Below are 13,438 nucleotides of genomic sequence, written 5' to 3' on the forward strand. Positions count from 1 at the left end.
ACTCTGAACTCAACACCAGAGTTGGCCAGTTTTGAAGAAAGAGCTTTAACATCAAAGCAAAGTCAGTGGAGACCTTCAAGATGGTGGAGGAGTAAGACATGGAGATCACCTTCCTCCCCACAAATACATCAGAAATACATTTACCTGTGGAACAACTCCTACAAAACACCTACTGAATGCTGGAAGAAGACCTCAGACTTCCCAAAAGACACGAAACTCCCCACGTACCAGGGTAGGGCAAAAGAAAAAAGAAAAAACAGAGACAAAATAAGAGGGATGGGACCTGCACCTCTGGGAGGGAGCTGTGAAGGAGGAAAAGTTTCCACACACTAGGAAGCCCCTTCACTGGCGGAGACGGGGGGTGGGTGGGGTGGAAGCTTCAGAGTCACAGAGGAGAGTGCAGCAACAGGGGTGCAGAGGGCAAAGCGGAGAGATTCCTGCACAGAGGATTGGTGCCGACCAGCACTCACCAGCCCGAGAGGCTTGTCTGCTCACCCGCCGGGAAGGGTGGGGGCTGGGAGCTGAGGCTCGGGCTTTGGAGGTCAGATCTCAGGGAGAGGACTGGGGTTGGCTGTGTGAACAGCCTGAAGGGGGATAGTGCACCACAGCTAGCCAGGAGGGAGTCCGGGAAAAAGTCTGGAACTGCCGAAGAGGCAAGAGACTTTTTCTTGTCTCTTTGTTTCACAGTGTGCGAGGAGAGGGGATACAGAGAACCACCTAAACGAGCTCCAGAGACAGGAGCAAGCTGCGGTATCAGCACAGACCCCATGAGATGCTAAGGCTGCTGCTACAGCCACCAAGAAGCCTGTGTGCAAACACAGGTCACTATCCACACCTCCCCTCCTGGGAGCCTGTGCAGTCCGCCACTGCCAGGGTCCCGTGATCCAGGGACAACTTCCCCGGGAAAAAACACAGTGCACCTCAGGCTGTTGCAATGTCATGCTGGCCTCTGCCACCGAAGGCTCGCCCTACATTCCATACCCATCCCTCCCCCCGGCCTGAATGAGCCAAAGCCCCCTAATCAGCTGTTGCTTTAACCCCGTCCTGTCTGAGCGAAGAACAGACACCCTCAGGTGACCTACATGCAGAGATGGGGCCAAATCCAAAGATGAACACAGGAGCTGTGTGAACAAAGAAGAGAAAGGGAAATTTCTCCCAGCAGCCTCAGGAGCAGCGGATTAAATCTCCACAATCAACTTGAACCCTGCATCTGTAGAATACCTGAATAGACAATGAATCATCCCAAATTAGGCAGTGGATTTGGGGAGCAACCATATATATATATTTTTTTCTTTTTTCTCTTTTTGTGAGTGTGTATGTCTATGCTTCTGTGTGTGATTTTGTCTGTATAACTTGGCTTTTACCATTTGTCCTAGGGTTCTGTCTGTCCTTTTTTTTTTTTTTTTTAGTATAGTTTTAGCACTTGTTATCATAGGTGGATTTGTTTTTTGGTATGTTTGCTCTCTTCTTTCTTTGCTTCTTTCTTTTTTTTATTACTTTTTAATTTTTTATTTTTAATAATTATTTTTATTTTAATAACTTTAATTTAATTTTATTTTTCTTTCCTTCTTTTTTTTTTTTCTCCCTTTTATTCTGAGCCATGTAGATGACAGGGTCTTGGTGCTCCAGCCAGGTATCAGGCCTGTGCCTCTGAGGTGGGAGAGCTGAGTTCAGGATATTGGTCCACTAGAGATCTCCCAGCTGCACATAATATCAAACGGTGAAAATCTCCCAGAGACCTCCATCTCAACACCAAGACTCAGCTCCACTCAATGATCAGCAAGCTACAGTGCTGGACACCCTATGCCAGACAACTAGCAAGACAGGAACACAACCCCACCCAATAGCAGAAAGGCTGCCTAAAATCATAATAAGGTCACAGACACCCCAAAACACACCACCAGACATGGACGTGCCCACCAGAAAGACAAGATCTAGCCTCATCCATGAAAACATAGTCACCATGCCCTCCACCAGGAAGCCTACAAAACCCACTGAACCACACTTAGACACTGGAGGCAGATACCAAAAACAACAGGAACTATGAACCTGCAGCCTGCAAAAAGGAGACCCCAAACACAGTAAGTTAAGCAAAATGAGAAGACAGAGAAACACACAGCAGATGAAGGAGCAAGGGAAAAATCCACCAGACCAAAAAAATGAGGAGGAAATAGGCAGTCTACCTGAAAAATAATTCAGAGTAATGATAGTAAAGATGATCCAAAATCTTGGAAATAGAATGGAGAAAATACAAGAAACGTTTAACAAAACCTAGAAAAACTAAAGACCAAACAAACAATCATGAACAACATAATAAATGAAATTAAAAATTCTCTAGAACGAATCAATAGCAGAATAACTGAGGCAGAAGAACGGATAAGTGACCTGGAAGATAAAATAGTGGAAATAACTACAGAAGAGCAGAATAAAGAGCAAAGAATGTAAAGAATTCAGGACGCCAGTCCCTCCCATCAGGAAACTTGCACAGGCCTCTTAGATAACCTCATCCACAAGAGGGCAGACAGCATAAGCAAGAAGAACTATAATCCTGCAGCCTGTGGAACAAAAACCACATTCAAAGAAAGATAGACAAGATGAAAAGGCAGAGGGCTATATACCAGATGAAGGAACAAGATAAAACCCCAGAAAAACAACTAAATGAAGTGGAGATAGGCAAACTTCCAGTAAAAGAATTCAGAAAAATGATAGTGAAGGTGATCCAGGACCTCGGAAAAAAAATGGAGGCAAGGATCGAGAAGATGCAAGAAATGTTTAACAAAGACCTAGAAGAATTAAAGAACAAACAAACAGAGATGAACAATACAATAACTGAAATAAAAACTACATAGAAGGAATCAATAGCAGAATAACTGAGGCAGAAGAACGGATAAGTGACCTGGAAAACAGAATGATGGAATTCACTGATGTCCAACAGACTAAAGAAAACAGAGTGAAAAGAAATGAAGACAGCCTAAGAGACCTCTGGGACAACATAAAACACAACAACATTCGCATTATAGGGGTTCCAGGAGGAGAAGAGGGAGACAAAGGACCAGAGAAAATATTTGAAGAGATTATAGTCGAAAATTCCCTAACAGGGGAAAGGAAATAGCCACCAAGTGCAGGGCAAACCCAAGGAGAAACATGCCAAGACACATTGTAATCAAATTGACAAAAATTAAAGACAAAGAAAAATTATTGAAAGCAGCAAGGGAAAAATGACAAATAACATACAAGGGAACGCCCATAAGGTTAACAGCTGAAACTCTACAAGCTAGAAGCGAGTGGCATGATATACTTAAAGTGATGAAAGGGAAGAACCTACAACCAAGATTACTCTACCCAGCAAGGATCTCTTTCAGATTCGATGGAGAAATCAAAAGCTTTACAGACAAGCAAAAGCTAAGAGAATTCAGCACCACCAAACCAGCTCTACAACAAATGCTAAAGGAACTTCTCTAAGTGGGAAACACAAGAGAAGAAAATGAACTACAAAAACAAACCCAAAACAATTAAGAAAATGGTCATAGGAACATACATATCGATAATAACCTTAAACGTGAATGGATTAAATGCTCCAACCAAAAGACACAGGCTTGCTGAATGGATACAAAAACAAGACCCATATATATGCTGTCTACAAGAGACCCACTTCAGACCTAGGGACACATACAGACTGAAAGTGAGGGGATGGAAAAAGACATTCCATGCAAATGGAAATCAAAAGAAAGCTAGAGTAGCAATACTCATATCAGATAAAATAGACTTTAAAACAAAGAATGTTACAGGAGACAAGGAAGGACACTACATAATGATCAAGGGATCAATCCAAGAAGAAGATATAACAATTATAAATATATATGCACCCAACATAGGAGCACCTCAATAAATAAGGCAACTGCTAACAGCTATACAAGGGGAAATCAAAAGTAACACAATAATAGTGGGGGACTTTAACACCTCACTTACACCAATGGACAGATCATCCAAAATGAAAATAAATAAGGAAACAGAAGCTTTAATGACAAAATACACCAGATAGATTTAACTGATATTTATAGGACATTCCATCCAAAAACAGCAGATTACAATTTCTTCCCAAGTGCGCATGGAACATTCTCCAAGATAGATCTCATCTTGGGTCACAAATCAAGCCTCAGTAAATTTAAGAAAATTGAAATCATATCAAGCATCTTTTCTGACCACAATGCTATGAGAATAGAAATCAATTACAGGGAAAAAAAGTAAAAATCAGAAACATGGAAGCTAAACAATACGTTACTAAATAACCAAGAGATCACTGAAGAAATCAGAGAAGAAATCAAAAAATACCCAGAGACAAGTGACCATGAAAACACGACGATTCAAAACCTATGGGATGCAGCAAAAGCAGTTCTAAGAGGGAAGTTTATAGCTATACAAGCCTACCTCAAGAAACAAGAAAAATCTCAAATAAACAGTGTAACCTTACACCTAAAGGAACTAGAGAAAGAAGAACAAACAAAACCCAAAGTTAGCAGAAGGAAAAAAATCATAAAGATCAGAGCAGAAATAAATGAAATAAAAACAAAGAAAACAATAGCAAAGATCAATAAAACTAAAAGCTGGTTCTTTGAGAAGATAAACAAAATTGATAAACCATTAGCCAGACTCATCAAGGAAAAGAGGGCGAGGACTCAAACCAATAAAATTAGAAATGAAAAAGTAGAAGTTACAACAGACACCGCAGAAATACAAAGCATCCTAAGAGACTACTACAAGCAACTCTATGCCAATAAAATAGACAACCTGGAAGAAATGGACAAATTCTTAGAAAGATATAACCTTCCAAGACTGAACCAGGAAGAATCAGAAAATATGAACAGACCAATCACAAGTAATGAAATTGAAACTGTGATTAAAAATCTTCCAACAAACAAAAGTCCAGGACCAGATGGCTTCACAGGTGAATTCTATCAAATATTTAGAGAAGAGCTAACACCCATCCTTCTCAAACTCTTCCAAAAAATTGCAGAGGAAGGAACACACCAAAACTCATTCTACGAGGTGACCATCACCCTGATACCAACACCAGACAAAGATACTACAAAAAGGAAAATTACACACCAATATCACTGATGAATATAGATGCAAAAATCCTCAACAAAATACTAGCAAACAGAATCCAACAGCACATTAAAAGGATGATACACCAAGATCAAGTGGGATTTATCACAGGGATGCAAAGATTCTTCAATATGTGCAAATCAATCAATATGATACACCATATTAACAAATTGAAAGATAAAAAACATATGATAATCTCAGTAGATTCAGAAAAAGCTTTTGAGAAAATTCAACACCAATTTATGAAAAAAACTCTGCAGAAAGTGGACATAGAGGGAACTTACCTCAACATAATAAAGGCCATATACGACAAACCCACAGAAAGCATCATTCTCAATGGTGAAAAACTTAAAGCATTTCCTATAAGATCAAGAACAAGAAAAGGATGTCCACTCTCACCACTATTATTCAACGTAGTTTTGGAAGTCCTAGATACAGCAATCAGAGAAGAAAAAGAAATAAAAGGAATACAAATTGGAAAAGAAGTAAAACTGTCACTATTTGCAGAGGACATGATACTATACATAGAGAATCCTAAAGATGCCACCAGAAAACTACCAAAGCTAATCAATGAATTTGGTAAAGTTTCAGGATACAAGATTAATGCACAGAAGTCTCTTGCATTCCTATACAGTAATGATGAAATTTTGAAAGAGAAATTAAGGAAACACTCCCATTTACCATTGCAACAAAAAGAATAAAATACCTAGGAACAAACCTACCTAAGGAGACAAAAGACCTGTATGCAGAAAACTATAAGACACTAATGAAAGTAATTAAAGATGGTACAAACAGGTGGAGAGATATACCATGTTCCTGGATTGGAAGAATCAACATTGTGAAAATGACTATACTACCCAAAGCAATCTACAGATTCAATGCAATCCCTATCAAATTACCTATGGCATTTTTTATGGAACTAGAACAAAAAAATATTAAAATTTGTATGGAGACACAAAAGACCCCGAATAGCAAAAGCAGTCTTGAGGGAAAGAAATGGAGCTGGAGGAATCAGACTCCCTGACTTCAGACTATACTACAAAGCTACAGTAATCAAGACAATATGGTACTGGCACAAAAACAGAAACATAGATCAATGGAAGAAGATAGAAAGCTCAGAGATAAACCAAAGCACATATGGTCACCTTATCTTTGATAGAGGAGGCAAACATATATAGTGGAGAAAAGACAGCCTCTTCAATAAGTGGTGCTGGGAAAACTGGACAGGTACATGTAAAAGTATGAAATTAGAACACTCCCCAACACCATACACAAAAATAAACTCAAAATGGATTAAAGACCTAAGTGTAAGGCCAGACACTATCAAACTCTTAGAGGAAAACATAGGCAGAACACTCTATGACATAAATCACAGCAAGATCCTTTTTGACCCAGCCCCTAGAGAAATGGAAGTAAAAACAAAAATAAACAAATGGGACCTAATGAAACTTAAAAGCTTTTGCACAGCAAAGGAAACCATAAACAAGACCAAAACACAACCCTCAGAATAGGAGAAAATATTTGCAAATGAAGGAACTGACAAAGGATTAATCTCCAAAATTTACAAGCAGCTCATGCAGCTCAATAACAAAAAAACAAACAACCCAATCCAAAAATGGGCAGAAGACCTAAATAGACATTTCTCTAAAGATATACAGATTGCCAACAAACACAAGAAAGAATGCTCAACATCATTAATCGTTAGAGAAATGCAAAACAAAACTACAATGAGATATCATCTCACACCGGTCAGAATGGCCATCAACAAAAAATCTAGAAACAATAAATGCTGGAGAGGGTGTGGAGAAAAGGGAACCCTCTTGCACTGTTGGTGGGAATGTAAATTGATACAGCCACTATGGAGAAAACTATGGAGGTTCCTTAAAAAACTAAAAATAGAACTACCATACGACCCAGCAATCCCACTACCGGGCGTATACCCTGAGAAAACCATAATTCAAAAAGTGTCATGTACCAAAATGTTCATTGCAGCTCTATTTACAATAGCGAGGACATGGAAGCAACCTATGTGTCCACTGACAGATGAATGGATAAAGAAGATGTGGCACATATATACAATGGAATATTACTCAGCCATAAAAAGGAATGAAATTGGGTCATTTTTAGAGACATGGATGGATCTAGAGACTGTCATACAGACTGAAGTAAGCCAGAAGGAGAAAAACAAATATCGTATATTAACACATATATGTGGAACCTAGAAAAATGGTACAGATGAACTGGTTTGCAGGGCAGAAATGGAGACACAGATGTAGAGAACAAGCATATGGACACCAAGGGGGGAAAGTGGGGGGGGGGGAGGTAGTGTGATGAAGTGGGAGATTGGGATTGACATGTATACACTGATATGTGTAAAATGGATAACTAATAAGAACCTGCTGTATAAAAAAATAAAATAAAATTCAAAAAAAAATAACTTATTGAAATTGATCGATTCTACTATATCTACTTCTAGCTATTTCCTAACCAGTAAGTAATTTTTTTTTTTTGCTATGGTTTATTTCTTTTTTAAAAAATCATCTTTATTGGAGTATAATTGCTTTACAATGGTGTTAGTTTCTGCTGTATAACAAAGTGAATCAGCTATAGATAAACATATATCCCCATATCTCCTCCCACTTGCGTCTCCCTCCCACCCTCCCTATCCCATCCCTCTAGGTGGACACAAAGCACCGAGCTGATCTCCCTGTGCTATGTGACTGCTTCCCACTAGCTATCTATTCTACATTTGCTGATGTATATATGTCCATGCCACTCTCTCACTTTGTCTCAGCTTACCCTTCCCCCTCTCCGTGTCCTCAAGTCCATGCTCTACATCTACATCTTTATTCCTGTCCTGCCCCTAGGTTCTTCAGAACCTGGTTTTTTTTTTTTTTAGATTCCATATATATGTGTTAGCATATGGTATTTGTTTTTCTCTTTCTGACTTACTTCACTCTGTATGACAGACTCTAGGTCCATCCATCTCACTACAAATAACTCAATTTCATTTCTTTTTATGGCTGAGTAATATTCCCTTGTATATATGTGCCACATCTTCTTTATCCATTCCCCTGTCAATGGACACTTAGGTTGCTTCCATGTCCTGACTGTTGTAAATAGAGCTGCAATAAACATTGTGGTACAGGTCTCTTTGAATTATGGTTTTCTCAGGGTGTATACCCAGTAGTGGGATTGCTTAACCAGTAAGTAATTTTTAATGTGAACAATAAAATAGTGTATTTAATGGGATCAATACTTTTAGTTATATGCTTTTCCTTTTAAAACTAAATATGCTTTTATGTGTTTGTTTTTTTCAGGTGTTATTATGTCAGCACCCCCTCGTCTCTGAATGTCTACCTTGGCCCTTGATCAACTGTTCTCTGCAACACAGGAAACTCAGAGCCCTACACAGAACATGTGTCCTACATTGCATCTCTTGTATGTGGTTCATTTCAGAGAGTATAGTCCACCAAGTAAATACAAAGCAGTGTTTCAAAAGCATTGGACAGTAAAAGAGGGACATGCAGGGTTGGGTGTGGGCCCCCATTCAGTGCCTCAGTGCAGAGAAGAAACAGGTAAATGCATCGCTCCAGGACTGGGAGAAAAACAGAGGTTATAAGCACTAGGCCCCTCTGCAGACCTTTGGGCAGGAGCCTAGAATAAAGTCCCTGACAGTGTGGGTCATTGTTGGCTTTAAAGGAAACTCATGAGTTAGATAATGAGTGCATTCCGAATGCCAGTCTACACTTTAACACACTTAGACAGTTCTTAAAGTATCCCTGTGTGGTAGGTGTTAACCTCACTACACTGTACAGGGGAAGAAACCAAGTACAGCGGTTAGGAACCTTGCCCAAGGTCACAAAGCTGAAGTGTGGCAGAGCCCAAGCTCCCTGCTTTTATGCTAAACTCTTCACTACAAGTCCCAATTAGGCTTCTACCCAGCATCTTTCTCTCAATAAGCCAATGGGGGGGTGGGAAATATCAAATTCATAACACCCATGCTACCATTTATGAAAATGGGGTGAGGGAGACATTTCTGAATTGTAATAATGCCCTTCTATTTACTCTTCACTTATGGATCACATGTCAATATTCCTAATCAATCCACCAAGAAGAAGCTGGGAATTTATTATGCTGAAATGAAAAAAGAAGCAAGTAATAAACCAAATTCCATAAAAACATTTTTACAAAAATAGGATTCTTAATTCAGTACAGTAAATATAAAGTGCTTTCCTAGTTTCAGGCTCCATATAAAGGTGACATTAATCTCATGTTACCTTCAAAATACTTCAAAAATAACACAAAATACTTTAGTATGACACAAGGACAAAGAGAAAAAGCAACCAAAAAAGAAATATTTTTTAGAAAAATATTACATCTGAACACTGAATAATTTTTTAATTACTTAAAATTTTGATTTAGTAAAACATGTATCTCCATTTTGCCTCTGTCAGTTATCTCTGAAGGCAAAGGAAAAAACGAAGAAAATTTCAAAGAAAGCAGTGAGGGAAGAGACAGGGGAAAGAGGTATGGTGGCTGCCACCCTTGAAGCCAGTAGGCAGAAATTTCTTATGAGCTCTCAGCCCATGCAAGGTGTGCAGCTTCCCCCCGGGTGGTGGCCACAGCTGGACCCTGAAGCAGTGGTTCTCGGACTTTATATACACTGTAGTAACTGGACAACCCAGTGTCCTGTTCCCCAGAACTCAGCAGCCTTGAAGATGGGGCATAAGAATTTTCAATTTAACAAGCTTCACAGTGATTTAGCCTGAGTTATATGCAGATTATAATCTAAGAAATACTTGGAAGAGACACCCAGACTCAATACGCAGTAGGTGTTTCAGAGGTATTCGATGTTACTTTCAGAACATTCACTCTTCCCAGGGGCCTACCTGTGTCTGTATCCTTGGGCCTGTGTTCTTCATCAGGAGGTTTAGACGGTGGCCAAGCAGCTGGGACTCTCCTGGGGAACTGACCTTCTGTATAATCCAGTGAGTGTGTGGGTTGACTAACTGCAGCCCAGGTGTAAAGTTGATCTTGCTATATTTTCAAAAAAAAAAAAAAAAAATTAAGCTATTTAAATTCAGTCATGAAAAAACTGGAGTCTTCTTGACTGATATTTGCAACATCATTTCTATCATAAACATACGTGTGGTGTGCATATATATACAAGCAAATATGCATAAAACATTAAACAGCATTTTATACTAGTCAATGTAGATTCATCACATAAACATTCCTTCACACAGTCTTTTCATTTTCATAACCATACGTGTTTCAACTTCTATTCTATGGTAAGATGTAAGTCTCTTTCTTTGGGGGTAGGAGGCCATGTGGGCCTGCAGATAATTACAAGTTCAGAAAATCCACTCAGTCACAGAGCCCCCTGATGAGGCATCTTCAATGCACTGGAATATGCCGTCCCTTTGAAATCTGTTTAAACACTTGTGGCAAAGTCAGAGGACAGGCAGCGCTTGGCACCCAGGATAATAACAGCTTCCTCACCTTCAACAGCAGAAAGCCCAGGAAACTGATTATTGTGCATCCAGGTTGAGGACTGTTTGGGAGACAAACTATGAAAAAAAAATAAATGAACCTGCCAAGAAAAAAAGAACTGTGCAGGGATCTGGCAGAGAAAGCTCTTCCCAGCTGCAGACCAACAGAATCCAGACAGAATGAGAAGCAGGCTTGTAACTACACCTCGTGCCAGGAAGCCAAGAGGGAACCTCACAAAGGAGGCCACACTGAGGCCTGTGAACAACTTGGGAAACTGCCCGCTAGGACTGCAGGTTAGCAGCTGCTTCAGGACGCAGGTGCTCAATGTACACAAGCCCTGGGTTCTCTTCGTGACGTCTTCCCTCCTTACAGGTATATTTCCCTAAACCTTTTGATCAACATAAAAAGTAAAGCAGAGAGAATAACAGAAAAACATGCTGTAACCACCATGCTGAGATTGTGAACTTGAGTGAACCGATGGAGAGGCACTGATAGTTCCGTAATTTAACAAGTTAATTTAAGAACTTCATAAAATATTCTTCAGTGTCAACAGTAAAATACAATGTATAGATCAGTTAGTTTAAGTTTCACCTTTAGGGACAGTCACTGGCCCTAACTGAGAACTCTGATTCCCGGGTCAGTGGTATTGAATTGGAAGGGTCCCAATGCAGACCTGGCAAGCATTTCAGTCAGTCACATCTTTCAAGTATTCATACCTTTTTTTTTTTAATTGATTGATTGATTGATTGCTATGTTGGGTCTTCGTTTCTGTGCGAGGGCTTTCTCTAGTTGCGGCAAGCAGGGACCACTCTTCATCGCGGTACGCGGGCCTCTCACTATCGTGACCTCTCTTGTTGTGGAGCACAGGCTCCAGACGCGCAGGCTCAGTAGTTGTGGCTCACGGGCCTAGTTGCTCCGTGGCATGTTGGATCTTCCCAGACCAGGGCACGAACCCGTGTCCCCTGCATTAGCAGGCAAATTCTCAACCACTGCGCCACCAGGGAAGCCCCCAAGTATTCATACCTTGATTGACACCAGCGGCTTTGTTATTTGTGCTGCTGAATATTAAAAGTAGCTTTTCCAGCACTGTTGACAATAGCCAAAACATGGGAACAACCTAAATATCCATCAACAGATAAATGGATAAAGAAGATATGGTACATATATACAATGGAATATTACTCAACCACAAAAAGGAATGAAATAATGCCATTTGCAGCAACATGGACGGACCTAGAGATTATCATACTAAGTGAAGTAAGTCAGAAAGAGAAAGACAAATATCATATGATATCACTTATATGTAAAATCTAAACTATGACACAAATGAACTTATCTATGAAACAGAAACAGACTCATAGACATAGAGAACAGACTTGTGGTTGCCAAGGGGGAGGGGAGTGGGGGAGGGATGGATTGGAAGTTTAGGGTTGGTAGATGCAAACTGTTACATTTAGAATGGATAAACAACAAGGTCTTACTGTATAGCACAGGGAACTATATTGAATATCCTGTTATAAACCATAATGGAAAATAATATAAAAAAAGAATGTCTCTATGTGTATAACTGACACACTTTGCTGTACAGCAGAGTGGCACAACATTGTAAATCAACTCTACTTCAGTAAAAAAAAAAAAAAGTAGCTTTTCATTGGCAAAATGAGTGGTTTAATTGGCATGATATTAGAAATGAGCTCTCGTTGGTAACAGTAAAGGAATTCAATGAATGTGGACCAGCAAAAACATCAGAGAATATCCTCATTCTTAAAAGAACAAGGTAAGACGTGAGCAAGCGGCGATGTCAAGGCTCAATGTCCTGATGGTGCTGCATCCAGTGCTGGTCTAGGAAGCAACTCCTAGGCTGTCAGCAACCACTCGGCACAGAATCCTGCCGTCTTTATGTCCACATCACCTGAACCTTCCACGTAAGGAGCAGTCAAGCACTCGCTGCCAGGGGAGCGAGACATATGTTTCCTAAAAGGGGAAATCTGACTTAACGTCATCATCCTAATAGTAAACCCATTCAGCCTCGGACTTCATCTGCTCCATATAAAAGAGGCAGCACCAGCAGCTAGGGGGACAAATGGTTGCACTCAGGATTTCATCACTCACTGAAAAACGAAGTTTGCTACAAGCACTCTGCAAAAGCCAGAACAGCCTGGCCAGTCCTGCAGTCTATCAGCCCCACCCCAGGACTGGAATACATTACAGCCCTGTGATGACAAAACCTCTCCTTCACCGTGTGGCTCCATGAGCAGAGAAGCAACCACAAAGCTCTTTCATGGCTCTTTAACATCTACAGAATCAGATGTCAACTCTTTGAACTGTCGCTTAAGTTTTTCTATATTCCTCCCATTCATCCCCCCAGATTCATCTCCCCGAGTTTCCTAAATCAAGCTCCACTCCACTAGAAGGGCCCACTTCACCTCCCCACCCATGGAATCTAACCGATGATTAAGTCTAGCTGGGGTGTCCCCTCCCCACTCCAAAGTCACAGCGCCGACAGGCTGGCCACCCCTCATGTTGACAGCTACCAGCACGTGATCCAAATCAGTGGCTGAACATGGTCCTGAGTGTAGCTTGTCACCCCTCAACTGCCTGAACTCCTTCAGGATATGTGTGTACACAAGTCCTGTAAATCTCCCTGAGCACTTCACAATGTTAAGAAGACTCCATAAAAGCCACTTAATATCTACTGAACTGACGCATTTGTCACATAAAAAGAAAAAACAAAAGAGATGGTTTGTCAACATGAACAGCAGCTGGAGCTGGGGAATCTCATTTTCTACATTTGCTTTTTTTTTTAACATCTTTATTGGAGTATAATTGCTTTACA

The 13,438-nt window shown here is 40.2% G+C and overlaps 1 pseudogene; it reads right to left on the minus strand.

Annotated features, from left to right (window-relative positions):
- The window catches only part of LOC133102252 (formin-2-like), a 40,958-nt pseudogene extending 28,353 nt beyond the window's left edge, over positions 1-12,605 (minus strand).
- Positions 12,606-13,438: the final 833 nt, after the last annotated feature.

Source organism: Eubalaena glacialis, chromosome 12 (assembly GCF_028564815.1).
Source record: "Eubalaena glacialis isolate mEubGla1 chromosome 12, mEubGla1.1.hap2.+ XY, whole genome shotgun sequence".
In the NCBI taxonomy this organism is placed as follows: domain Eukaryota; kingdom Metazoa; phylum Chordata; class Mammalia; order Artiodactyla; family Balaenidae; genus Eubalaena; species Eubalaena glacialis.